The 26289-nt window shown below is 39.5% G+C and overlaps 1 protein-coding gene across 3 annotated transcripts in view; it reads right to left on the reverse strand.

Annotated features, from left to right (window-relative positions):
* RALGPS1 (Ral GEF with PH domain and SH3 binding motif 1) overlaps nucleotides 1-26060 on the reverse strand; it is a 749724-nt gene extending 723664 nt beyond the window's left edge. For 2 of the 3 annotated variants that reach the window (XM_074211539.1, XM_074211541.1), the window contains exon 1: nucleotides 25834-25919. The gene's annotated coding sequence lies outside the window, so the exon portion shown is untranslated. The other variant, XM_074211540.1, reaches the window with a different exon arrangement.
* Nucleotides 26061-26289: the final 229 nt, after the last annotated feature.

Consider the following 26289-nt stretch of genomic DNA (forward strand, 5'->3'; position numbering starts at 1 on the left):
AATTGCCCCTCTCTCCCCACTTAGCAGTCATATGGCCATGAAAACATGGTGCTTACCCTTCTCTCTCTCTCTCTCTCTCTCTCTCTCTCTCTGAATGGATACCAGAAAGAGAATATTAATCAGATCATGATCTTGTGAGCTTAAAAAGTCTGAAAAGAGCCAAAAATCCCCTCATCAAAAAGAAATGGGGTCACCAAGCTTTCATATGAACTGGCAACAGGCAGAGACTTCATCGACCAGTTTCCCCATTATACAAGTAGGTTAATCACAAATACATATGATAGATATAGAGAAATTGAGTGAAATAAAACAGAGTTCATTAGATTTGTTATCTATCTATTAATCATTGTTCTATCTGTACAATTACTCAGGATCAAATTAACCCAAGTATACTTACATCTAGGCTACATCTCTCTAATTTGTCCACAAGGACAGCAGGACAGTTTTGTTAAATGCTTTGCTAAAATCCAGATCTAATATGTGTTAAGCACTCCCCTGAAGTACCAATTAAATAATTCCATTAAAAAATAGGGAACAAACAATCCACAAGTATTTATTAAGCACGAAGTACCAATTAAATAATTCCATCAAAAACTAGGGAACAGGGGCGGCTAGGTGGTGTAGTGGATAAAGCACCGGCCCTGGAGTCAGGAGTACCTGGGTTCAAATCTGGTCTCAGACACTTAATAATTACCTAGCTGTGTGACCTTGGGCAAGCCACTTAACCCCATTTGCCTTGCAAAAACCTAAAAAAAATTATAAAAAAACTAGGGAACAAACAATCCACAAGTATTTATTAAGCATGAACAATGTGCTATGTCAAGTAACGGAGTCACGGACAAAGTGGACCTGTCCCAGCTCTCCATGCAATTGGGTTAGTCTGGTATGAGTTGTTATTCTTAATGAACTGGCATAGTGTTTATCATTTAACTTTCTAAAAACTCATAAGTAATCACTATCCTGCAAGAAATGTTCTTGACATATTAAAAATGAAGGGAGCTAGCTGGCCAACTAACTTCTAAACCAAAATGAAGAGAGTCCATTTCTAGAAGAGGATAGGCAATTTAGACAATAAGCCTAGGCTAAGGATTATTGGACCCAGAAAGACTCTCAAGAGGTCAGTTAGTCCAACCCTCTTATTTTACAGGAATGGAAATTGAAGAGGAAGAGGACTGATTTTCCGCAAGGTCACAACATGAGTTAGTAGGCAGGCTGGAACTAATGCTCAAATCACCCAAACCCCAATCCAAGGTCCCATGCACTCTACCAAATTAGCTACAATTAGGTTGTTTTTTGAAGTGTTAAGAAAATAGATGTTCCAGAAATATAAATATAAACAAGAAGATAGAAAAGGAGGATATATCTGTTCATTTGTATTAACTATATTACATTAAATATTTACATATTTAACTACATTTATATTAATATGTTTATTAAAAATATATAATCTGTCTCATTTCCTGATGTTGCAACCCCTGTCAATTTCCCTGAGGGAAGGGATCAAACTTCTGATGGTTCACTGGTAGAGGGAGTGAGCACTTCAAAGCATTACCTAGAGCATAAAACAGCTAAATGAGTTGCCCATGATCACATGGCCGATAATTGTTAAGGATGGGTTTGAAAACTGAAACAGGGAGAGTTCAAATGACATAGTTCATTAATGATAGATAGGTATTCAAATCAGGCTTCCCCCATTCCTAGTCCTTCTGCTGTTACATGAAGATTTTTTTTTTTGCCCTTATCTGAATTCAGACTTTAAATATTTTGTAATGTCCCTGAAGGAACCTGAAGAAAGGAAAAAGGATTAGAAGAGAATGGATGGCATGAGCCAGTGTCTCGTGATTGGAAATGCTTAATAAAGCCTTGATGACTTGAGCCCCTTGGGTTGGCCTGGTTTCATCTTGATTTTGAGATCTTCTTCTTAGGCTCTTCTATTAGTCAGATATTGCTTACCTCCACAGAACCAGAATTTCAGAGGGCATCCATATATGAACATGAAATCCTCTATTACTACACTAACACATTAATAATCATATAGCCTCTGACTGAAAAGCTTCAGTGATGGGGGAGGGCCTCATTCAGTGCCACCAGTTCCACTGTTAAACAAAAAGAACTGTCTTCAGTATTTTCTAGCATTCCATTTTCTAGCATTGCTCCTAATTCCATCCTCTTTCTTGAACAAGTTTAATCCTTTATAAAAAAAAAATAGCAGCTCTTCAGATATTTATTTAAGCTAAACAAACTTTCCAGTTCTTTCAACTGATATTTAAGGTCTCCAATCCTGTAGCCATCCTGGTCTGGATATTCTCAGATTTGTTTAGCTCAACTAATAATCCACCTCACTAGTAACTTGTCAACCAAACTAGTTGTCCTTAGTAGTTTGTCTCCCAGCTAATGTTCCTGCCTGCCCTCTGAAGTCAGTTCCTTATTCCCAAATTCTCCACTGCTACTAGAATTCTCAGCAAGATAAGTATTTGTAAATGACTGATTCAAAATCTGATAAGCATTCCACAGCTGCTCCACAAGTTTTCTCAACTACTCAGATGGACGGCTACTCTCCCAGCTCAAGGAGAAGCTACTCACCTGAATGGGCTCAAGGAATCAACAAACTCTGATTTAAGTCTAGATTCCCAGTGTGTCCCTCAGAATATGAAGAATGTTAGAATCATAATGATTGTGCAAAAATAATAAATAAAATAATTCCCCAAAACATGTAAAGAATTATAAGAACTTACACAAAGGCAAGTAAGTAGAATCAAAATGATCATAATAACAAGTTAAAATCACTAAATTTAAAAAATGTTTACTTTAAAATAATATATGCAATGCAATATTGGTTTAAGAGGAATGATGCAAAAAAAAAATAATTCCTACCTCTTCAGAGAAGTGGTAGACTATAGGTACATCATTTTACAAATGTTGTCATATACCACTGCTGTGATGGTTTGTTTTGCTTAACTATTTTTCTTTGTGACAAGTGAAGGCTTAATTTGGGAACTGGGAACCATGGAAAATAACTGAAAAAATGGTAGTTATCTAAAAAAAATCAATAAAACATCACAATCCTGCAGAGGGAAAGGAACTTAGTTGTATACAGTACAAACTCCTACTTTAATATATGAATCAGCTCCACAACTTCCGCAACAAGGAGAAACCAGTCTCTGTTTGAAAGCTTGAGATGATAGGGAGCTACCTCCAGAAGATGCCCTTTTGACAGCTTTAGGTAGAAAGTTTTTTCCTTATGTTGAGCCTCCCTGACTGCCTTAGAAATCTGCCTCCCTGCAACTCTCCCCTTCATCCTTCTCCTAATATCCTTGGAGGGCCAAGCAAAACAAACGAAATCCTTCTTCCAAACCTTTAAGTATTTAAAGATTACCATCATGTCCTCTCTTCTCTTGACTAAACCTTAACAGGATCTTTGAAATTATTCTTTCCACTAGACCTTGAGATGCACTTTGAAATTTTAGTACATGTCAAACTACTGGAAGGACCAGCGCTTTTGCACATAGTTCTCATATATAATGCATTTAATATAGTCTATAGTATAGGGAAAGGCTTACTAAATACTTTATTGATCAAATTATGCAAATTACCTGTCCCTCTGGAATTCTAACTCCTTCCCTTGAAAGGAAGCAGGAACTAGCATGCTGATTAGAAGAAACCTGGGCAGAATCAATGTCTTTTGTAACCAGGACAAAGAAAAGCTCAAGGACTTAGAGGGACAGACATGGCAAGAAACCAATGAGGGAAGACAGCATGTCCCTCTATATGTGGTTTCCCTCTACCTACACCCCAGAAATCCACTAAGGATGGACAACCAAGAGGCTAGCTGGAATCAGGGCTATTAATAAATGAGGGAGGAAGCATTCTGAGATAAGGTGGAAAATTTCTGCCTATGACCAAACTACATACATATACATATATATATGTATATGTATGTATGTATGTATGTATGTATATAGTGGCATTGAAAGTTATTTCCAGCTCCTTATCTCCCTAAGCCCTTGATTTGGACATTAATCCCCAATAGAGACCATACACTGAACAGAGTTTGGGGAGTGTTGTATATATCCCTTCACTCCTTTTACCACTACTGGAGAAAAAGCAGCTGAATTGTATCTTTGCTAGAACTCCTGAGCTCAGAGCATGCTTATTATATATTGCCTAAGGTCAGCCTGGGTCTAGAAGCTATAGGAAGGCAGCCTTAAGTATGGTAATTATTATTATATACTGTTTATTCCTTTTATTGAATTTGTGCAAAAAATAGATACTCTATATAGAAGATCAGACTTTCTTTATGGGTGGTCAACTCCATGAAATAAGGTCACATAATTAATAATTAAGGTTCAGTGAAACATAGTTGACTAAGAAGAAGGCAGGATTGCTTTTTTAGATAAGAGCTCAAAGGTCATTTTACCTGGGTAAATCCATTCGAATTAAACTAATGAGACAAGTATGGCTATCCCAAAGAGTTAGTGCTGGGAAATGGAAAGTCACCCATCCTCTAAGAACCATAGAGGACCTGGAACTTTAAAAAAAATTATTCAATTTGAACTTAAATGCAAAAAAAAAAGACAAAAAATATACAAATATATACAAAAAATGTATATAGCACAACATAAAAAGAGGGTTCGATCCAAAACCATTAATTTCTATTTTAAACTGTTTGTTTATGCTTTTTTGAAAACTATATAATAAATACTACACATCATTTTCAGAGCTAACCTGCTTTTCTGTGCTTTCCTCTGAGTTTTCTTTTATTTTTCACTATGCACTTTTTTCTCCCTGCCTCCCCACCCTGCACTAAAAAAGGCTACCATTAGACACAAATATATATATATATATATATATATGTGTGTGTGTGTGTGTGTGTGTGTTTTTATGTAAAACTATGATATACATATTTCTATTTATTAGTTCTTTCTCTAGAGATGGAAAGCATCTTTGTTCATAGATGATTTGAATATATATGATACTCAAAACTTAGTTATTCTATGTTGTTCTTAGAACAATATTGTTACTTTGTACAACATTCTCTTGGTTCTGCCCATTGGACTGGAACGTCTGAAAGATTCTCCTTTCAAAAAGATGGAAAGTGGGGTGGCTAAGTGGTGCAGTGGAGGGGTGGCTAGGTGGCCAAGTGGATAGAGCACAGGCCCTGGAGTCAGGAATACCTGAGTTAAAATCCAGTCTCAGACACTTAATAATTACCTAGCCACTTAACCCCATTGCCTTGCAAAAACCTAAAAACAAACAAACAAACAAACAAAACAACAACAAAAATGGAAAGGAATTATCCGGGGGGTATGGAGCTTCCCAGAGCCACTCCTTGTTGGTGATGAGGATTTGTTTAGTAACTGGCAACTTATTTAATGCCATTTCACATATCCATGAGCTATAAAAGTACAGCTTTTACATATATATATATATATATATATATATATATATATATATATATATATAAAACTATGTATATATGTGTGTGTGTGTGTGTGTGTGTGTGTATGTGTATGTATTTATAAAGCTCTGATTCTACATCCTAGAATGGAGGTGAAATTGGTTTCTTAAAAGCAATCTCAGCAAGTGTACAAGTTCTAGAAGTTCCTACCAAGATGGAAAAAAAATCTAGCAAAGGAATTGTGGAGTATCTGCTTAGTTAGATTAGAAGACACTTGTAACTATAAAGTTGGCCATTGGATGATAATAGCCTTGTTTTCCTCCTTGGTCACAACAGTTCATAAATACTATGTGAAAAGGCATGAAGGAGGTGTAATTTTCATAGAGGGATGATTATAAAGGGGTTTTTTAGATATGGTAATAAAAAACTTAACATTCATATATATATATATATATATATATATATATATGTACATGCAAATATATAATGTGTATGAATGTGTGTATACACATACAGAAACACATGCATATATGTATTATAAATCCTTTGATCCTCAGAGAAAGGCAGATGTTATCACCCCCATTTTTAGATGAGAAAAAAGAAGTTCAAGAGCCATCATATCCCAGGAAATCCTCATATAAACTTAAATTCCTCCTAATCAATGACATTGGCTTGGATAGGGAAAAAAAAACCTCATTTCTTTTTTTTGTCTGTTTTTTTTTTTAGGTTTTTGCTAAGCAGTGTGGTTAAGTGACTTGTCCAAGATCACACAGCTAGGTAATTATTAAGTGTCTGAGGCTGGATTTGAACTCATTTCCTCCTGACTACAGGGTCAGTGCTCTATTCATTGTGCCATCTAGCTGCCCCAAAACCTCATTTCTCAAAGAGAAACTTTTTTTTAATTACAAAACCATCCTTGCCCAAACACATTGAGATCTTAGACTAAGAACTGAAATGGCCATAGGAGGGCATTCTATCCAACTCCTTCTTTTTACAGATGATGAAATTGAGGCTTAGTTGGGAAAGTGACTTACTTGAGATTATACATCAAATATGTAATTTGAATATCAGAACCAATATTCTTTCCACTGGATCAAGTAAGTCCTTATGTCCCATTCTGCCACAAATATGGAGTTTTTATTCTACTTTAAACAGTATTGTTCTTCAACAGTTCCTTCATTGCTAATCTCTATTTTCAGCTACTAAATTCTACTCCTGAGGAGTTCTTCTAACTGAGCTTTATGTCTTCTAGGGGAAAAAGCAATTAAAAACTATTCAAAACAAAAAAAAGCTTTGGATTTGTGTGTTTGTTTACTAAATATCTGTAGTGTCATCCTATTAGGCTGCAGTCACCTCATCCATAGAATTAGGCTAGAATAACTGTTTGGTTCAATCCATAGTCATATGAAAATTGCTCTAAATCATTAATGATTAGAGAAATGCAAATTAAAACATCTCTGAGGTACCACTTCACACCTCTCAGATTGGTCAATATGACCAGAAAGGACAATGATAAATTTTGGAAGGGATGTGGGAATCTGGGATACTAATGCAATATTGGTAGAGTTGTGAACTCATCCAATCTTCCTGGAGAGAAATTTGGAATTACACCCAAAGGGCAATTAAAAATGTGCATACCCTTTGATTCAGCAGTACCTCTGCTGGGTCTATACCCTGAAGAGATCATGAAAAGGGTAAAAACATCACTTGTATAAAAATAATCATAACAGCTCTGTGGTGGCAAGGAATTGGAAATTGAGTGAATGTCCATCAATTGGGAAATGGCTGAACAAATTGTGTTATGTGTATGTTATGGAACACTACTTTTCTATTAGAAACCAGGAAGGATGGGAATTCAAAGAAGCCTGGAATGAACTGATGTTGAACAAGATGAGCAGAACCAGAAAAAACATTGTACACCATAACAGCAACATGGGGTTGGTGATCAAACTTAATGGATTTGCTCATTTCATCAGTGCAACTATCAGCGACAATTTTAGGGTATCTGCAATGGAAAATACCATCTGTATCCAAAGAAAGAATTGTGTAGTTTAAACAGAGATGAAAGACTATTACCTTTAATTTTGTTTAAAAAACTTATCTAATTATGTAATTTTGTTATCTTTTATATTTTATTTTTTCCTTTAGGAAATAATTTTTCTCTCAACACATTCAATTTTGATCAATGTATATAGCATGGAAACAATGTAAAGGCTATTAGATTGCCTTCTGTGGGGTGGGGGAGGGAAGCGAGATTAGGTGGAAAATTGCAAAATTCAATAAAAATAATAAAAAAACTTTAAAAAAAATAATAGCTGCCTGATTCATCTTGAAGGTCCTTTCCTATTCCAAGTATCTAACATACTTCTAACTCTATCACTGTATGTTCTAAGATCACTTTCACATTCTCCATTTCTTTTGCTGACTCTTCTTCTGTCCTTAAAATGAATGTTCCTCAAGGTTCTGTCCTTCCTTGGCCCTCTGAACTTCTATATAATATTGGTTTCAACAATTTCCACACTGAATTATCCATATTGACTCTTTAACAAGTGCCTTGATCAACAAGAGCCAACAGTTCCAGAATGAGGATCATCTCCTAAATTGAATCTGATCTACATTGAAAAATTTCAGTTTAGAAGCTGCTTGTTTTTGAACTTTCTAAATTGTTGGGAAATATTGCTTTATAACAAAACAAAATATGTTCCTCTTCAACTACCACCCATTTCCTCTTATTCTGTCTTCTGTCTAGAAGAAATCAATGTCAATAAATTCATCCATAGGAGAATCATTTCTCCAGAGCTACAGTAAATTCTATTGTCCATGTGCCCAGAATGTAACAAGAGAAGTCAGACTGGATCATAATTGGAAAATCGCCTACCTTGAAATCACAAGGTTCTTTTACTGATCTCAAACTGCCACTCCTACAGACCATGTCTTTAAGGTCATTGTGATCCTAAAATGTTGCATTTCTGCCATTATGTAAAACAACTTTACCTCTGAGATTCTATGAATCTCAAAAAAATGAAGTAATAAATAACTCATAGAGCAAAGAAAAGATGATAGTTATCTTCATTTCATTGCATTTCACTCAAACTATTGGAAGTCTAAATCAGTTATTTCAAGATTTTAGATAGTAACAATGTACAGCTTGGTCTATCTCTCTTAAGTCTCATTTTTGATGTATGACCAGCCCATCTCCTTTTCTAGCATAAACTGTAAAAAATTCATAGACATAGATGAAAAACAATATTTTTCCTAGTCATTTTTATATTTTATGTCTAAAAACATAATATTTCTAATTAGATGTATATGTGTATATAAATATGTATATATTCATATATTAATGTATATGTACATATATATATATATATATATATATATATATATATTTCTAGAAAAGGTTAGTGGTTCAGTTCTGTTACTAGAATGAATGAAAGGTAACAATTAAACAAGCCAAGTAATACATTAGTGCCCCTGATATATTAAAAGGACAAGAAAGAGGACTGAGACTGATTCAGCAATTTGGATCAATCTTCTCTCATGAGATTTCTACAATGGGTCTACAAAGGACCCATAAAAGTTGCACAGGGTAAAAAATTGTTGAGAGGCTGCAATCTGCATCTGTGGAAGGAGTACTGGCATTAATAAAATTGCAGATCTCTCAAAGTATCAAAGTAATTTGAACAAAAAAACTTTGCAATATAAATAAAAACATGCCAATGATATTATGAAATGCCTTGATAGCTAAAGGATTAGATAAATATATAGAAGAAAATTTTGTTCAATTATATCATCAAAGAATTTACTTGGAGAAAATGAAAGTGCTCCACGTACTTGTTAGCAGATTATATTATATTTTTTGCATCAAATCCTAGAATACTATTAGGGTCTCTATAATGAGGTCTCTGTTACTGTTTTAAAAAAAAGTCTAGTTTTCTATCTACATATGAAAAGTAAAATGGATAAAAATGTGTATAGAATAAATTTTAGTATGTAGCTAGGCTAGCAGTCCACTGAGTTAATCAATCAGAATCTTAGACAGGTCTCTCAGGTAAACAATAGCTAAACTAATCTAAGCTCAGAATTATATAAATGGAGAAGAACAAATTGAATCACAGTGGGAAAATTGTACAGTTCTTTCAATGATCCCAAGCAACTCCCTCCCAAAGATCCCATGTTTCTATATTATATGACTAGAAATCATGAAACCCCATTGATCAATCTTATTGGGTGACCAAAAGGGCAACAGTGCAGATCATATTATCAACAGTGTATCATGTACATGGGATTGAATAAAAGATATGAAGAATATTTATATAATACACATAATACATATGGATATAATATGCATATTTATGAACATACATATATACAAATATATAACTGGAAAAGGAAATGGCCTTGTCTTATAGTAAGAATGAGGTATAGTAAATAGACAACCTTAGAATTATAAAAAGATCCAAAGGAAGACCTCAAGTATGTTGGGTGGTGGCTTTCAAACAAGTGTTATAGAGAGGATCTCTGTTTAGATATGGCTTAGATTAAATGGCCTTGCAGGGACTTCCAGTCCTATGATTCTGAATTTTAATTGCATGTAGTAACACTCTGATAAGGAAACTGCCACATGCAACAATATATTTGTGAGGTTTAAGAAATGGTAGGCCAATGCCTTAAGATATCTACATGTTGCTATTTCACAGGTTCAACTGGCTACACATTCTTCACAATTAAAAATTCATCCTCTTCATTTGAATCTCAAAGACAAAAACTCAGAGAAATGAATCCATTTTTCAAAAGCCTTTCCCCAATGAAAACTGACTTCCATACCCACCCATTATGCCAATAAGTAATGGCTCAGTAGCAGGCAACTACGGGGACATGTGTACTACTGCACTCCAATGACCTATTTTGGAAAAATGAGCATTGGGAGGAAAAAACAAAAGCATCTTAGAAACAAGAACCTAGTATTTTCCAGTTAAATTTGTTACTCCTAAAAAGGAATTGGAACTATAAGAATTTAAACCAAGTTCTGATGCACTTTGCCAAGTACTTTCTATTTGTTTTTCTTTTTTACAACTTACTTATTTACGGCAATAACAAAAAAAATCATTCCATAGATTCAGAAGTGTAGAGAAAGCTCAGATTCGCTTGACCTAGTTATCAGGCTCAAATAAGAGCAAATGAGAATTAATGTGGTTCTACCAAATTAGAATTTAATCAAATTCATTATACTTTCCTCATCCTTAATAAGAGCATTTTCAAAGAATCTCTTGATCACTAAGGTTACAGGAATTTTAATTTTGTTTTGAATACCCAAGTAATTAATTGTCTTAACTGTGTAATAAAAAAAAGGCTTAAGAAGAGAATAACATATTTGATTGATGATTGCTCTCATTTGAATTCAATAATTAGGTCAAGGGAATATGAGCTTTCTATACTTTCCAAAAGAAGTAAAAGTTTATTTCTTAAATATTTAGAAGGATCTGTGGTTTCATGGTTTGGAGCACTCCTTCCCAGTGAAACTGGCATACAGTCTTGGAAAATTGTTAAGGAAAAAAAAATCATCACCCTGTGGACAACCTGGTGCCAAGCCAAGCCTCTCCAAAACAGGCTAGTTTGTTGTTCAGAGGCCAAAGTCCATTATCAGTCCCATACTTTGCCATCTTGGTAGAACATGATAGAGACTAAATTATGCTAACACAGACTATAAAAACTCAAGGTCACCCCCCCACACAAGTTACAAAGAAGTCATCAGAAGATGCCTTAATGGAGAGGGGGGAAGAGTTTGTTTAGCTGTAGAAATAATACTCTCACATTTCAATAACACTATATGGTTTATGAAATGCTTTCCTCATAGCAATCCTATGAAGTACAAAGGTCAAAGATCACTATTTCCTATGTTAAAAATTGAGTAATTGAGTCTTAGAGAACTGAAATGAGTTACTCATACAAAGAATATTGAAATTGAAAGGTCCTTAAGAACTGGTTTCTAAAATATATAGAACTGAGTCAAATTCATAAAAAAAATAAGCCATTCCCCAATTGACATATGGTCAAAGGATATGTAAAGGCAATTTACAGATGAAGAAGTCAAAGCTATCTATAGTCATATGAAAAATTGCTCTAAATCATTACTGATTAGAGAAATGCAAATTAAAGCATCTCTGAGGTACCATCTCACACCTCTCAGATTGGCCAGTATGACCAAAAAAGACAATGATCAATGTTGGAAGGGATATGGAAAATCTGGGACACTAATGCATTGTTATTGGACCTGTGAACTCATCCAACCTTTCTGGAGAGCAATTTGGAATTATACCCAAAGGGTAATAAAAATGTGCATAATCCTTGTTCCAGCAATACCACTACTATGTCTGTACCCTGAAGAGATCATGAAAAAAGGTTAAAAACATCACTTGTACAAAAATATTCCTAGCAGCTATGTTTGTAGTGGCAAAGAATTGGAAATTGAGTGAATGTCCATCAACTGGGGAATGGCTGAACAAATTGTGATACATGTACGTTATGGAACACTATTGTTCTATTAGAAACCAGTAGGGATGGGAATGCAGAGAAGCCTGGAAAGACTTGCATGAACTGATACTGAGTGAGAACAGAGCCAGAAGAACATTATACACCCCAACATGGGGGTGATGGATCAACCATGATGGACTTGCTCATTCCATCAATGCAATTTAGGGTATCTGTGATGGAGAATACCATCTGTATCCAAAGAAAGAACTGTGGAGTTTAAACAAAAACCAAAAATGTCTTATGTAATTATGTCTTGTGTACTACATAATTTTCCTATCTCTAATATTTTATTTCTTCCTCAAGGATATGTTTTTTTCCCCTCCCAACACATTCAATTTTGATCAATGCATAGCATGAAAACAATGTAAAGATTATCAGACTGCCTTCTGTGGGGGTAGAGGGGAGGGAAAAGGAGGGTGGGGTAAAATTGTAAAATTCAAAACCATACAAAAAAAGATAGGTAGGGGGCAGTTAGGTGGCGCAGCCCTGGAGTCAGGAGTACCTGAGTTCAAATCTGACCTCAGACACTTAATAATTACCTAGCTGTGTGGCCTTGGGCAAGCCACTTAACCCTATTTGCCTTGCAAAAACCTAAAAAATTAAAAAAAAATAAAAATATAGATAGAAACTACTACTGTATATAATTGGAAAACAAATAAAATATTTATTTTTTAAAATCTCATTTCCTTAACTCCAGGGAGACTGCAACTAAACAATTTTGGAAAGAAGAAGCTAAAACACAGTAAGTAAGAGTTGGAAGCAACTTTAATGATATATGAGGAGGGCATAATTAATATAGTCCACCTTCCCATGGTAGAGGGAACTTTATATTGGTACACTCTAAATGTATTTCTCTTAGCAGAAACTTGTTAATTGCATTCACATTAACTACATATTTTTACCTGCCTCCCACTACCTATCCCTCATGTGGAATAAGGGTTGAGAACCCCAGTTTAAACTATTAAGCTGCCAAAGTTAGTTTAGCATCTTTATAGAATAAATTTCAGAAAATTGCTACAGACATATGAAGTCATGGAAATAGTTAATCATTCTCCTGCCCCTAAAAATACTGTGCTCTCCAAAGGGACAATGCCTTCAAGGTTTAAAAACATAACCTATGAAAGCCAAATAAAGAAAGTATATCTGATTGAGGTTGGGGGGAAGGGAGATAGAAGGGGTAGGGAAGGGATATGGAAATAATACTTCAAAGTTCTTTAGAAATAACTTTTTATTATCTGATGTTTTCAATTATTTTGATGGTACTGTATTCTCATTTGGAAGGAAGAACATATTATCAGAGCTGTGTATGACTGATATATGAAAGAAGGAAAGATATTGAATTTTTTAAAATCACAGATATTGCTGCTGAAAAAGCCATATTGAGAAAATAGCAACAACTAACAACCCATATGCCCACTTTTTCTTCTCTATTATATCTTTTTGGAATAATTTATACATTTATCTAGGGCATCTTTTATGAAAATACAAAAAGAAAATAAGCAGGTTTTTGTAAGCAACATTAAATCACAAGATCTGGGTGGATTTGTTTTTTGCTGATCATAAGAAAATACTCAATTTGGTTATCCTCCAAAAAGGTGTTGCCCACTTTATATTACTATCATAAAAGATTCCTCAATAGAGATAACCTCATTTCACAATCCTCTGATTGCTTTATGATTGGATCTTAATAGGTCACATGCTTCCTAAAGGTGTTTATCCCTGCCATGGAAGATGTTCAGCCCAGTGTCCAAATGGAAGAGGATTCCCTATGGGCAGTGAGGTCTTCCAGAAGCTCCTTTTTAGAGTTTACATTGTACTGATTGCACAAAACACCATATGAAGTCCACAATCAACCCAAGAGTTCAACTTAAAAATCCACACAGGATAAAGACTGTCAACTGACCAGACTATGATACACAGTTGGATAGATAGTCCATAGTGTTTGATCATTAGCATATATATACATATATATATATATATAGACACTATGGGTAGGCACTAAACTGTACCTAGAAATTAGGAAGCAAGCTAAACAGTATTTGGGAATGGTACAGCATTTTCAATGACTTCATACTTCTCCCTGAAACAAAAACCCATCTTTTTAAGCATCAACATTCTGATTGTCATAATGAATCATAGAATACAATCTTTGAGGAATCAAAATTGTGGGTCATCCAAAGGGCAATGAATAGACACAGTGATTTAAAATAGTCTGCAACAGTAATGGTTACATATAAAAATAATCTGCAACAGTAATGGTTGCATATAAGCTACCAAAGAGAAGTATACTAGTAAAAGAAAATGGATTGGTTGTTAGTAAGAGTTAGGAAAGAGACAGGGACTGTGCATCCTCAGTTCCAGAAGAAATTTCAGAAGAAAGACCTATCGTATTTAATTGGTTTTTGTAAGGAATTCATAGTGGGACCTGGACAAGAATCTCAAATGAAAAAGCTGTGGTAAAATTTATAAGATCATAAATCTCTTGAGACTGAAGTAATAATAATTTGCCTAAGAAGATGAGGTGATACTGGACTGAGTATGAGAAATAAAAAGAAAGAGTTCAAGCGCTAAACTGGTAGCCACAGGACATTAAAAGAGTCAGAGAAAGTCATCTTGTATGTTGGGTGGATCTTCCATAGAGGGTTTGTGAGAAAAATGTAAAAAAAAAGGATTACACAGTTGAACATGGTGGCACATACCTATAATTCTTACCACTAGAAAAGCTAAGATTGGTGGATTGTCTGAGTTCAAAAGTTCTGAGCAACAGAGGGCTAAGCTAATCAGTTATCCAAATTAAATTTGGCATTGGGATGAGATCTTGGGAATGTGAGTGGAGAGGGGGATCCAACATAAGGTTGCATAAAAACTGGTGAACAAGTCTGGATGAGAAAGGAAGATCAGAATTCTCATGTTAACTGAAGTGAGACCAAGCCCATGAGTGACCCCTATATGTCTAACCTGGATAAGTTAAGGAGACCCAACCATGGAAGGGGAACGAAAAGGATTAGTAAACTATAAAGTAACATAGATAATTTGTGGTCTATACTTGTGGAAGGAGTATACATATACTACATTAATTCACATGACAATTCACATTATCATAAGTTAACTATTTAGTTAGTCTCTAACCACAGCCTTGTTTATATTTGCAAATGACAGCAAAGCCAATTGATCCAGTTAATATATTGGAGGGTAGAATTAGAAACCAAGATATACTCGAACAATAAGTCAAAGCTAATAAGTTCAAATTTAGTATACACTTGAACTTTTTTAAAAACCACCTGAACATGTATAGGATGGGTGAGATACGACTACAGTGAGTGAAAAACAACAGCCAAAAAACCATATAGTAATCTTAGATTATATTAACAAAGGCAAAATAACATCAAGAGAAAGAAAATATTTGTGCTCTTCCCTCATTAGACAGCATCTGTAGGACTAAAATAAATATTGTATGTCACATTTTACAAAATACACTGAAAAAAAATTCAAGTCTGAATGAGGGCAAGCAGGCTCAGGATACTATATTAAAATCAGTTCAAATCATTGGTATATTTGCTTGTATATGTTAAGGCCTTAGGGACTCATGATAATTGTTTTCAAATATTTGAAAAGCTTCAACTGGAAAAGGGATTACACTTTTTTGCACAAAGTGAAAAGGTAAAATTGGACCACTAGATGAAAGTAGTAGAGAGGCAGATTTTAGCTTGATATATGGAAAACATTCCTTAAACTGTTCATAATCAAATAGTCTAAAAAAAGGAAAGATATAGATAGATATATATATATATATATATATATATATATATATATATCTTCAAATGGAGGCAAGATCATGACTTTTCATAGATGCTAGGAAAATTGGTATTCTTTAATTGAGTACAGGATGAACAAGATATCTTATGTGAATCCTCTCTTCTACCAAGTCCTCTTCTGATGCCTCATAATAGTATAGTTTTGATTCTGGGGGTCTCAAAAGCTATGCCAATGGAGAAGCTTTATACGTCTTATACCAACTAGATGGCTTAGTGGATAGAGCACTGGACCTGAAGGCAGGAGAAGCTGAGTTCAAAGCCAGACTCAGACATTTACTAGCTGTGCGACCCTGAGCAAATCACTTAACCTCTGTTTGCCTTAACTCACAGGAGAAGGAAATGGGAAAAAGACTCCACTATCTTTGCCAAAAAACAAAACAAAACACAAATACTCATATGGGGTCATGAAAAGTTGAACATGACTGAATGACTCAACAACTGCAACAATGCCAATGAAATCATAGATCCAATCCATATATATATATATATATATATATATATATATATATATATATATATACATATACATATACATATACATATATATGTATATATATATATATTGCATTTTACAGTCAGGAGAACAAAAGGAAAATATATTAAAATTTGTAATGTTTAAATGGAAAGGCCTATGATATACAAACCATACCTTCAATGCAGACTCTTCCAAAGAAGTATTGTAATGTGACATTAACTATTATAAAAAGAACTCTGAATGACTGTGTTAAATAAAGAAGGATGACTATAAACATTCTGATCAAAAATGAATTCACAAAGAAGAGGGGGCAGGAGGTCTCAACTTGAAGCTTAGAACTGCCATTTATTAACTGTAGGACCTTAGGAAAATAATTTCATCCTCCAGCTCTGAATTTCATCATTTTCAAAACACAACTACAATATATGTTATAATATGCCTTATAATTATAATTATTATTTATTATATAATAAGATAATATAAGCAGTATAATATCCTTGCCATTATCCCATTCTTGATCCAGTCCAGTTGGCTCCTGACCTTTCTTTCCACCCCACAAGGACTCTCTGGTTTTGGCTACAGAATGAACACATTTATTTCTTGTTGAGCAACCATAAAATACTCAAGTATGTCTCATCATATACTAGATATATATTTGAGGTCATGATGATAAAAACCATATCTTATCTAAACTTTATATCTGGCCCCAGTATCTAAAACAATCCTCTACAGTAGAGATATCAAAGATTCAACCCATAGGCAGAAAGGCTGTCATAACCAAATTAAAATGTAACTGGGAATGAATTTTAAAAAGAAAATAAATTAATAAAAAGAAAATAAAGAAAATAATAAAAAATGAAATTGGAAATATTTAACAAAATAAAGCTACAAGAAAACATAGATAATATTAATATATTATTTTCTAGGTCAATATGCAGCCTCATGTATGCTTTAGTGGCATTCATTTGTATTTGTTTGACATCTACTCTATATACAATAAGGTCAATAAATGTTTTCCAGATTCAATTACATTTCAACATAGTCTCATGTCAGTTACCTTTTAAATGAAATAGGAAAAAAACAGTACTCTAGGCAAGAACAGATCAGAACAGCTTAAAAACTTCAGAACCAGCATCTGACTTAAGGCCCAAAGGCAGTAGAAGAAAAATTTCAAAGGAATTCTAGGAGGCCTATTTTGGTTTTGTCCAGGACCTTGGTGATGGTTAAATATAAATGTGTCTTTATTCACCTTCTTCCACCCCTATCCCCACCCAATCTCCCTTCTCATTTGTTCTGTCCCATCAGGTTTCTCTTAGGCTGAGCCCCAGACTACTAAAAAATCTTCCTTAAATCAAGTCACTGTTACTTTGTGGACCTCAGTTTCTTCCTCCATAAGATTAAGAAAATGCTCGCAGGCTTGTGACAAAATTGGTTCAACCAACCTCTCAATGCCTCCAAACAAGTCTATAGGAATAAGTTGCAAATAGTTGCTGATATGCTTTGGTAGAGGCAATTTACTTGCAGGGAATTCCCTACCCAGACAGAATCCCTGGTTGGTAATGATAATACAGCTGTTCTAAAGAAACCCTTTATAAAATTTAAAACTCCATATTTGGACTATTATCTTTAAGGGTTCTTTTAGATCTAAAGTATAATTAACTTCAGGGTATCATCTCGGATGGAAAATAATAAGCATCTGACTGAATTCATTCACAATGAAGCAAGACTGAGTGCTAGGTTTTTACTGCCTAAGTGAAGCTCATAGATTTAGAACTAAAAAATGCTGCAGACAACCTTGAATCCAACCCTCCACCCCCTCATTTTACTGAATAGCAAACTAGGACCCAGAAAGGTTAATTGACTTGCTCAAAGTTAGACAGGCAGCTAAGTGGTACACCTAGAATTCAAAGTCATATCCTCAGACTCCAAATTCCATGCCCTTTTCATTGTACCATGCATTTATACTGAATTTATATTATAAAAGAAAAGCTTGTTGGCACAAATCTCAAGTTGTTTTTTTAAAGGAGCTAAAAGTTGTGGAAGAGCAGGATACAGATTGTTGTGAGAAAAAACTTTATAAGAATTAAAGCAGTCCCCATCATTTTTACTATCTCCAATCATACCAAAATCACTGTAGTTCAGTTTCTAATCACCTCTGGCCTGGATTATTGAAACAGCCTCTTAATTAGTCTCCTACCTGGTCTCTCCTCTGTCCAATCCTTTCTCCCCACAACTGCCAAAATCTCTCCCCAGATCAAAAAGGTCTAGTAGTTTTTCCTTTATTGTTTCTAGCATAGAATACAAATTCCTCTTTTTTGAGAAAGGGACCCATTTAAAGTCCTTTGAAATCTGGATTCAATCTACCTTTACAGGGTTATTGAATATTATGTTCCTTCATGTACACTTCATTTCATGCCCTGGGATGCATTCCCTTTTTCACAACATCCTCAAGATCTCTACCTTGAAGAATCTCTGGCTTCTTTCAATCTCATATATAACTTGTTTCTCAATTTTTTGTTTTCCCAAATTACTCTGTATATAATTGTACTTAATATGTGTATATATATATTTTACCTAAAGAATATGAATTATATTTTTCTTGATCTCATTAGCTTACATGGATTTAGTAATCATCTCTATATAGAAAATTCCCAGATGTTTATCCAGGTGTAACCCCTCTCCTGACCTCCAGTGTCCTGTTACCAATTGCCTATTAGACATCTCTAATTGTATATCCCATACACATCTTAAACTCAACATGTCCAAGACTGAACTCATTATCTTTCCATTGAAAACCCTCTGCTCTTCCTAACTTCCCTATTACAGATAGGACAGTATTATTCTCCCAGCCACTGAGGCTGGCAATCTAGGTGTCATCTTCTCTTCATGCATTTACCCCTTCCTTGTCCAATCTGTTGCCAAATCTCTATGCTACCTTTGCAACATATTCTATTTATGCTTCCCTTCTCTTCTCCAACATTGCCCCAAATCTGGTTTAGGTCCTTGTCACCTCAAACCTGTACTACTGAAACAGTCTGCCAGTTAGTCTCACCACTTCAAATTACTACAATCCAGCACTATCCGCCATATCATATTAAAGTTCAAATCTGATGGTCATTCCCCTATTCAATAAACTTCAGGGGCTCCCTATTGCCTCCAGGAACAAATTTAAATCATGTTTGGCTTTTAAGGCCTGTCTTTACATGACTTCCTCTTACCTTTGCAGGCTTCTTACTCGTAATGAATCTTTTTTTTGGCAAGGCAGCAGGTTAAGTGACATGGCCAAGATCACATAACTAGACAATTAAGTGTCTGAGGCCACATTTGAACTGAGGTCCTCCTGACTCCAGGGTTGGTGCTCTGTCCAAAATGTCACCTAGCTACCCCTGGGCTTCTTACAAGAAGGAAAGAAGGAAGGAAGGAAGGAAGGAAGGAAGGAAGGAAGGAAGGAAGGAAGGAAGGAAGAAAAGGAGAAGAAACTTTTTTGGTCTATTGGAAGAACAAATCAGTAAGTGACATTTGACTTCCTAGTATTAGTTGTTAATAGTCCTTCCAGGTATCAAAACCAGTTTTGAATAGATGAAATTCCCTGTCACCTAGATAAAGTTTCTAAAGTCTTTCCAGTTTCAACTAGCTCCTGATCCCAATCCAGGTTGACCTGTGTACTTATGTAGGTGCTCCTGGTTATTCTGATAACCAGGCTGATTCTCTCAACATTATCATCACCATCATAAGCATTATCAGAGATATCATAAAACTCCTCAAAAATGATATAGTCACTGAGATTTACCATCACATGAATAATTAAAATGCCTGGAGATCTAGTATTGTCAGATGCAAATTGACCTGAAATTCTATGACAGTTCCTGGGTAGATAGATAAACAATCAAATACTGTTTACCACTATCATAGCAGTTGACCTTTGGGAATACACATCAGCAGGAGAACTTTGGGAATAGGAAAGTTATTTAGGTTATTTGTGTTAGCTTATTTAGGACACCAAGTTCTCTCCAACTCTGTGTCACCTGCAGTCAGTAGACAGATAAAAGGGAGACCCAGAATCCCAATACTGATATTCCTCAACTAGCCCTCACACCATAGCTGACAGTGCTAAAAAGAATAGCAAGGGAACTAAGTGAATCCTTTTCATGGCAAAGTAGGATAGCCTAAAATGGCCCTTGAGAAGGCTTTCTGTGTGTGTCATCTTCCCTTGTATTCCTAGGACCATTATCTGTAGGAGTGCATCATTAGGTGAATGAAGTCTTACATCTCCAGAATATCTTTATTATACTGGTCACAAAATCAGAGTCAATCCAAGCAACCTTAGAAAAACATAGCCAAAATATATCATTTAACAACTGAAAGGATCAAACATCTAGCTTCTTTTAATATGAAAACTCCAAAAGGAAGGTACTTCCCAAGGTCACACAGGCATATGAGAGGACAGGGAAGCTAGAATTAGACTACAAGTTTCCTAATGCCCAGGCGGGTGCTTTCTTTACTCTCAGACTATTACTTCTGTCTTTTTAGATTAAGAAAGGATATCAGCAGTTAGTTTGTAATAAATACCTGGTGTGAGAAAACATCAAACCAGTTTACTCTGCTCAGTGTAGTTACTCCTCAAATGCACAAATACTTCTCTCGTGTAACAATTGCTCTGTTCAAAAGCCAACATTTATGTACTTTAGTGTCATAAGGAACCTTAGCTTTCAACTAGTGTGATGACCTCACTTACAGATGAAAAATTAAATCTCCCTACTTTTTGCTGTCTCTTCAGGTGTTCAACTCCTTCCCTTGATTAGGCTCTTAACTATTCAGGCAGTAGTCAATAAAGAGGAAAGAGTCGCAAACAGGAGCTACTTTCCATTTACATGGAATCCATCTTTCCAAATACAGGCTACCCTAGATAGTAACTGGTAAAAATTGTAGCAAAAAGCTATACTACCTCAACCAGAAGCCAAGGGTACCTAGAATACTAAAGGACAGCCTTATAAGAGTATTAATACCTGAGAACCAAAGTCTGGTTCCCTTGAAGAAGTGCTCAAGAAGCAATTCACAAATGACATTCTAAAAAAGGTAGGGCATAAAGATACAAGAACGATCAGTGATATTTCTGATGCTTTGCACTAGAACTACCCCTGCATGGACATCCACCCACCACTTGTTGGTCCTTTCTTTCTAAGTCCTATACCCTGACCCTACAGATGCTTCCTCTGTCTTCTGAACATACCAGCTGAGCTTACCTTTGTTATGTCTCTATGACTATAATACTTAGAAATGGAAGCAACCTTAGAAATCTAGTCAACTCCTCCTTTTTACACATGAGAAAGGGTTCCAAAAAAGTTGAGTAACTTGTCCAGGGTTCCCAGATAATAAGTAACAGAATCCAAATACTAATGTTAAATCTAGTAATCTTTCTGCTATATTAAAACCTAATTGGAATCCTATATCTCCTGGTTCTCAGAGCCTGAACCCCAAGACTGTCCCATAGAAAATATGGGTCTCTTTGAGGTGCTTCCCTCTCCATCCCCTAGACCCATAGGAGATCATTCCTTTTCCACGCTTTGCCCTCACAACTTCATCTGTATAAGTTGGATAGCCCCTCCTTTCATCCACATGTCCACTCTTTACCTCCTCTACTATAAGGTTCTCTTATCCTCACTTTAGCCCTTGCAGGCCCTCTACACCTTTAGGCAGCCTGCCCCCTTCTCCTGTTGGGGGCTGTCTGCACTTCTAGCTACTCCTCTCCCTCACCTGTAGCACCCCTCTCTTCCTAGCCCATACCCATAGGGCCTCCCGTTAGAACAGGCACCAACCCCTGCACATTTAGTGTCTGGTACCTCTAGCTACAGTGCCCAGTACACCTGTAAGTCCCTCCCATTCCTACAGCTACCCTGCCCCTTACACCTGCAGGTCCCTCCTGCTCATATTCCCAATGTGCCCCTTACACCTGCAGGTCCCTCCTGATCCTATTTCCATCCTGGAACTTACACCTGGAGGACCCTCCTGCTCCTATTCCCATACTGGTCCATACACCTGAAGGGCCTGTTTGCTCTTATTTCCATCCTGGTCATTACACCTGTAGGACCCTCCTGCTCCTATTACCACCCTGCCCATTACACCTGTAGGGCCCGCCTGCTCCTATTCTCAGCCTGGTCCTTACACCTGCAGGGCCCTGCTGCTCCTAGTCTCCTCCTGGTCCTTACACCTGTAGGGCCCTCCTGCTCCTATTCTCATCCTGGTCCTTACACCTGTAGGGCCCGCCTGCTCCTGTTCCCATCCTGCTCCTTACACCTGTAGGGCCCGCCTGCTCCTGTTCCCATCCTGGTCCTTACAACTGTACGGCTCGCCTGATCCTGTTCCCATCCTGGTCCTTACACCTGTAGGGCCCGCCTGCTCCTGTTCCCATCCTGGTCCTTACACCTGTAGGGCCCTCCTGCTCCTGTTCCCATCCTGGTCCTTACACCTGTAGGGCACGCCTTCTCCTACTCATCCTGGTCCTTACACCTATAGGGCCCTCCTGCTCCTATTCACATCCTGTTCCTTACACCTGTAGGGCCCTCGTTCTCCTGTTCCCATCCTGGTCCTTACACCTGTAGGGCCCTCCTGCTCCTATTCTCATCCTGGTCCTTATACCTGTAGGGCCCGCCTGCTCCTATTCCCATCCTGGTCCTTACACCTGTAGTGGCCGCCTGATCCTATTCTCCTCCTGGTCCTTACACCTGTAGGGCCCTCCTGATCCTATTCCCATCCTGGTCGTTACACCTCTAGGGCCCGCCTGCTCCTGTTCCCATCCTGGTCCTTACACCTGTAGGGCCCGCCTGCTCCTGTTCCCATCCTGGTCCTTACACCTGTAGGGCCCGCCTGCTCCTGTTCCCATCCTGGTCCTTACAACTGTACGGCTTGCCTGATCCTGTTCCCATCCTGGTCCTTACACCTGTAGGGCCCGCCTGCTCCTAATCTCATCCTGGTCCTTACACCTTTAGGGCCCTCCTGCCCCTATTCTTATCCTGGTCCTTACACCTGGAGGGCCCGCCTGCTCCTGTTCCCATCCTGGTCCTTACACCTGTAGGGCCCGCCTGCTCCTGTTCCCATCCTGGTCCTTACACCTGTAGGGCCTGCCTGCTCCTGTTCCCATCCTGGTCCTTACAACTGTAGGGCCCGCCTGCTCCTAATCTCATCCTGGTCCTTAGACCTTTAGGGCCCTCCTGCTCCTATTCTTATCCTGGTCCTTACACCTGGAGGGCCCGCCTGCTCCTGTTCCCATCCTGGTCCTTACACCTGTAGGGCGCTCCTGCTCCTGTTCCCATCCTGGTCCTTACACCTGTAGGGCCCGCCTGCTCCTGTTCCCATCCTGGTCCTTACAACTGTAGGGCTCTCCTGCTCCTAGTCTCCTCCTGGTCCTTACACCTGTAGGGCCCTCCTGCTCCTATTCTCATCCTGGTCCTTACACCTGGAGGGCCCGCCTGCTCCTGTTCCCATCCTGGTCCTTACACCTGTAGGGCCCTCCTGCTCCTGTTCCCATCCTGGTCCTTACACCTGGAGGGCCCGCCTGCTCCTGTTCCCATCCTGGTCCTTACACCTGTAGGGCCTGCCTGCTCCTGTTCCCATCCTGGTCCTTACACCTGTAGGGCCTGCCTGCTCCTGTTCCCATCCTGGTCCTTACAACTGTAGGGCCCTCCTGCTCCTAGTCTCCTCCTGGTCCTTACACCTGTAGGGCCCTCCTGCTCCTATTCTCATCCTGGTCCTTACACCTGTAGGGCCCGCCTGCTCCTGTTCCCATCCTGGTCCTTACACCTGTAGGGCCCGCCTGCTCCTGTTCCCATCCTGGTCCTTACAACTGTAGGGCCCTCCTGCTCCTAGTCTCCTCCTGGTCCTTACACCTGTAGGGCCCTCCTGCTCCTATTCTCCTCCTGGTCCTTACACCTGTAGGGCCCTCCTGCTCCTGTTCCCATCCTGGTCCTTACACCTGTAGGGCCCACCTGCTCCTGTTCCCATCCTGGTCCTTACACCTGTAGGGCCCTCCTGCTCCTGTTCCCATCCTGGTCCTTACACCTGTAGGGCCCTCCTGCTCCTGTTCCCATCCTGGTCCTTACACCTGTAGGGCCCTCCTGCTCCTAGTCTCCTCCTGGTCCTTACACCTGTAGGGCCTGCCTGCTCCTGTTCCCATCCTGGTCCTTACACCTGTAGGGCCTGCCTGCTCCTGTTCCCATCCTGGTCCTTACACCTGTAGGGCCCGCCTGCTCCTGTTCCCATCCTGGTCCTTACAACTGTAGGGCCCTCCTGCTCCTAGTCTCCTCCTGGTCCTTACACCTGTAGGGCCCTCCTGCTCCTGTTCCCATCCTGGTCCTTACACCTGTAGGGCCCTCCTGCTCCTGTTCCCATCCTGGTCCTTACACCTGTAGGGCCCGCCTGCTCCTGTTCCCATCCTGGTCCTTACAACTGTACGGCTCGCCTGATCCTGTTCCCATCCTGGTCCTTACACCTGTAGGGCCCGCCTGCTCCTGTTCCCATCCTGGTCCTTACACCTGTAGGGCCTGCCTGCTCCTGTTCCCATCCTGGTCCTTACACCTGTAGGGCCCGCCTGCTCCTGTTCCCATCCTGGTCCTTACAACTGTAGGGCCCTCCTGCTCCTAGTCTCCTCCTGGTCTGGTCCTTATACCTGTAGGGCCCGCCTGCTCCTGTTCCCATCCTGGTCCTTACACCTGTAGGGCCCTCCTGCTCCTGTTCCCATCCTGGTCCTTACACCTGTAGGGCCCTCCTGCTCCTGTTCCCATCCTGGTCCTTACACCTGTAGGGCCCTCCTGCTCCTAGTCTCCTCCTGGTCCTTACACCTGTAGGGCCCTCCTGCTCCTAGTCTCCTCCTGGTCCTTACACCTGTAGGGCCCTCCTGCTCCTAGTCTCCTCCTGGTCCTTACACCTGTAGGGCCCTCCTGCTCCTGTTCCCATCCTGGTCCTTACACCTGTAGGGCCCACCTGCTCCTGTTCCCATCCTGGTCCTTACACCTGTAGGGCCCTCCTGCTCCTGTTCCCATCCTGGTCCTTACACCTGTAGGGCCCTCCTGCTCCTGTTCCCATCCTGGTCCTTACACCTGTAGGGCCCGCCTGCTCCTGTTCCCATCCTGGTCCTTACACCTGTAGGGCCCTCCTGCTCCTGTTCCCATCCTGGTCCTTACACCTGTAGGGCCCGCCTGCTCCTGTTCCCATCCTGGTCCTTACAACTGTAGGGCCCTCCTGCTCCTAGTCTCCTCCTGGTCCTTACACCTGTAGGGCCCTCCTGCTCCTGTTCCCATCCTGGTCCTTACACCTGTAGGGCCCTCCTGCTCCTGTTCCCATCCTGGTCCTTACACCTGTAGGGCCCGCCTGCTCCTATTCTCCTCCTGGTCCTTACACCTGGAGGGCCCGCCTGCTCTCTCTGAGATCCCCCCACCCCCTGCACCTCCAGGGCACCCCCGTTGCGCGTGCAGAGCAGCCTGCGCTCCCCCAGCCGCCCCGCCCCCTGCACCTGCGGTCCGGCCTCGCTCAGTGGCGGGCCCCGCCCCCTGCGCCGCTGGGGCCCGGGCCCGGCCCCACCCTGCCCCGCCCCGGCTTGGGCCCGGACCGAGTCTCACCTCCCTGCTCTCCCGCCCTGGGCCCGGGGCCGCTGTCAGTGTCGGGGCCGCCGTCGTGGTCGGGGCCGCCACAGTCCCGGCCGGTCACCTTGACACAGGCCGCAGCGGCGGCCGCCGCCTCCTCATGGCCGCGCCGGGAGCAGCGGGTTAGCCGCGGCAGCGCCTGCCGCCAGGGATGGCCGGAGCCCGGCCAGAGCCCGAGTCGGAGCCGCAGGAGCCGCGGGAGCAGAGCCGAAGCCCGAGCCCAGCCGCAGCGGGAAACGTCCGCTCCGGGGCCCGAGCGACAAGATGATCAGCCAATCGTTGTCCGAAGCTAGACACTTTCCCCAACCACCTTAGAGAAGGGGCGGGAATAGGCAAATAAACCCTGCCGAGCCCCCAGTGCGCAATAGCAAGAGCTGCAAGGGCCCAGGGTGAGTAAGTGGGGCCAAGCGCTCCCCTCCTAGTACATCTCCA

Source organism: Macrotis lagotis, chromosome 1, assembly GCF_037893015.1.
Source record: "Macrotis lagotis isolate mMagLag1 chromosome 1, bilby.v1.9.chrom.fasta, whole genome shotgun sequence".
In the NCBI taxonomy this organism is placed as follows: Eukaryota; Metazoa; Chordata; class Mammalia; order Peramelemorphia; family Peramelidae; genus Macrotis; species Macrotis lagotis.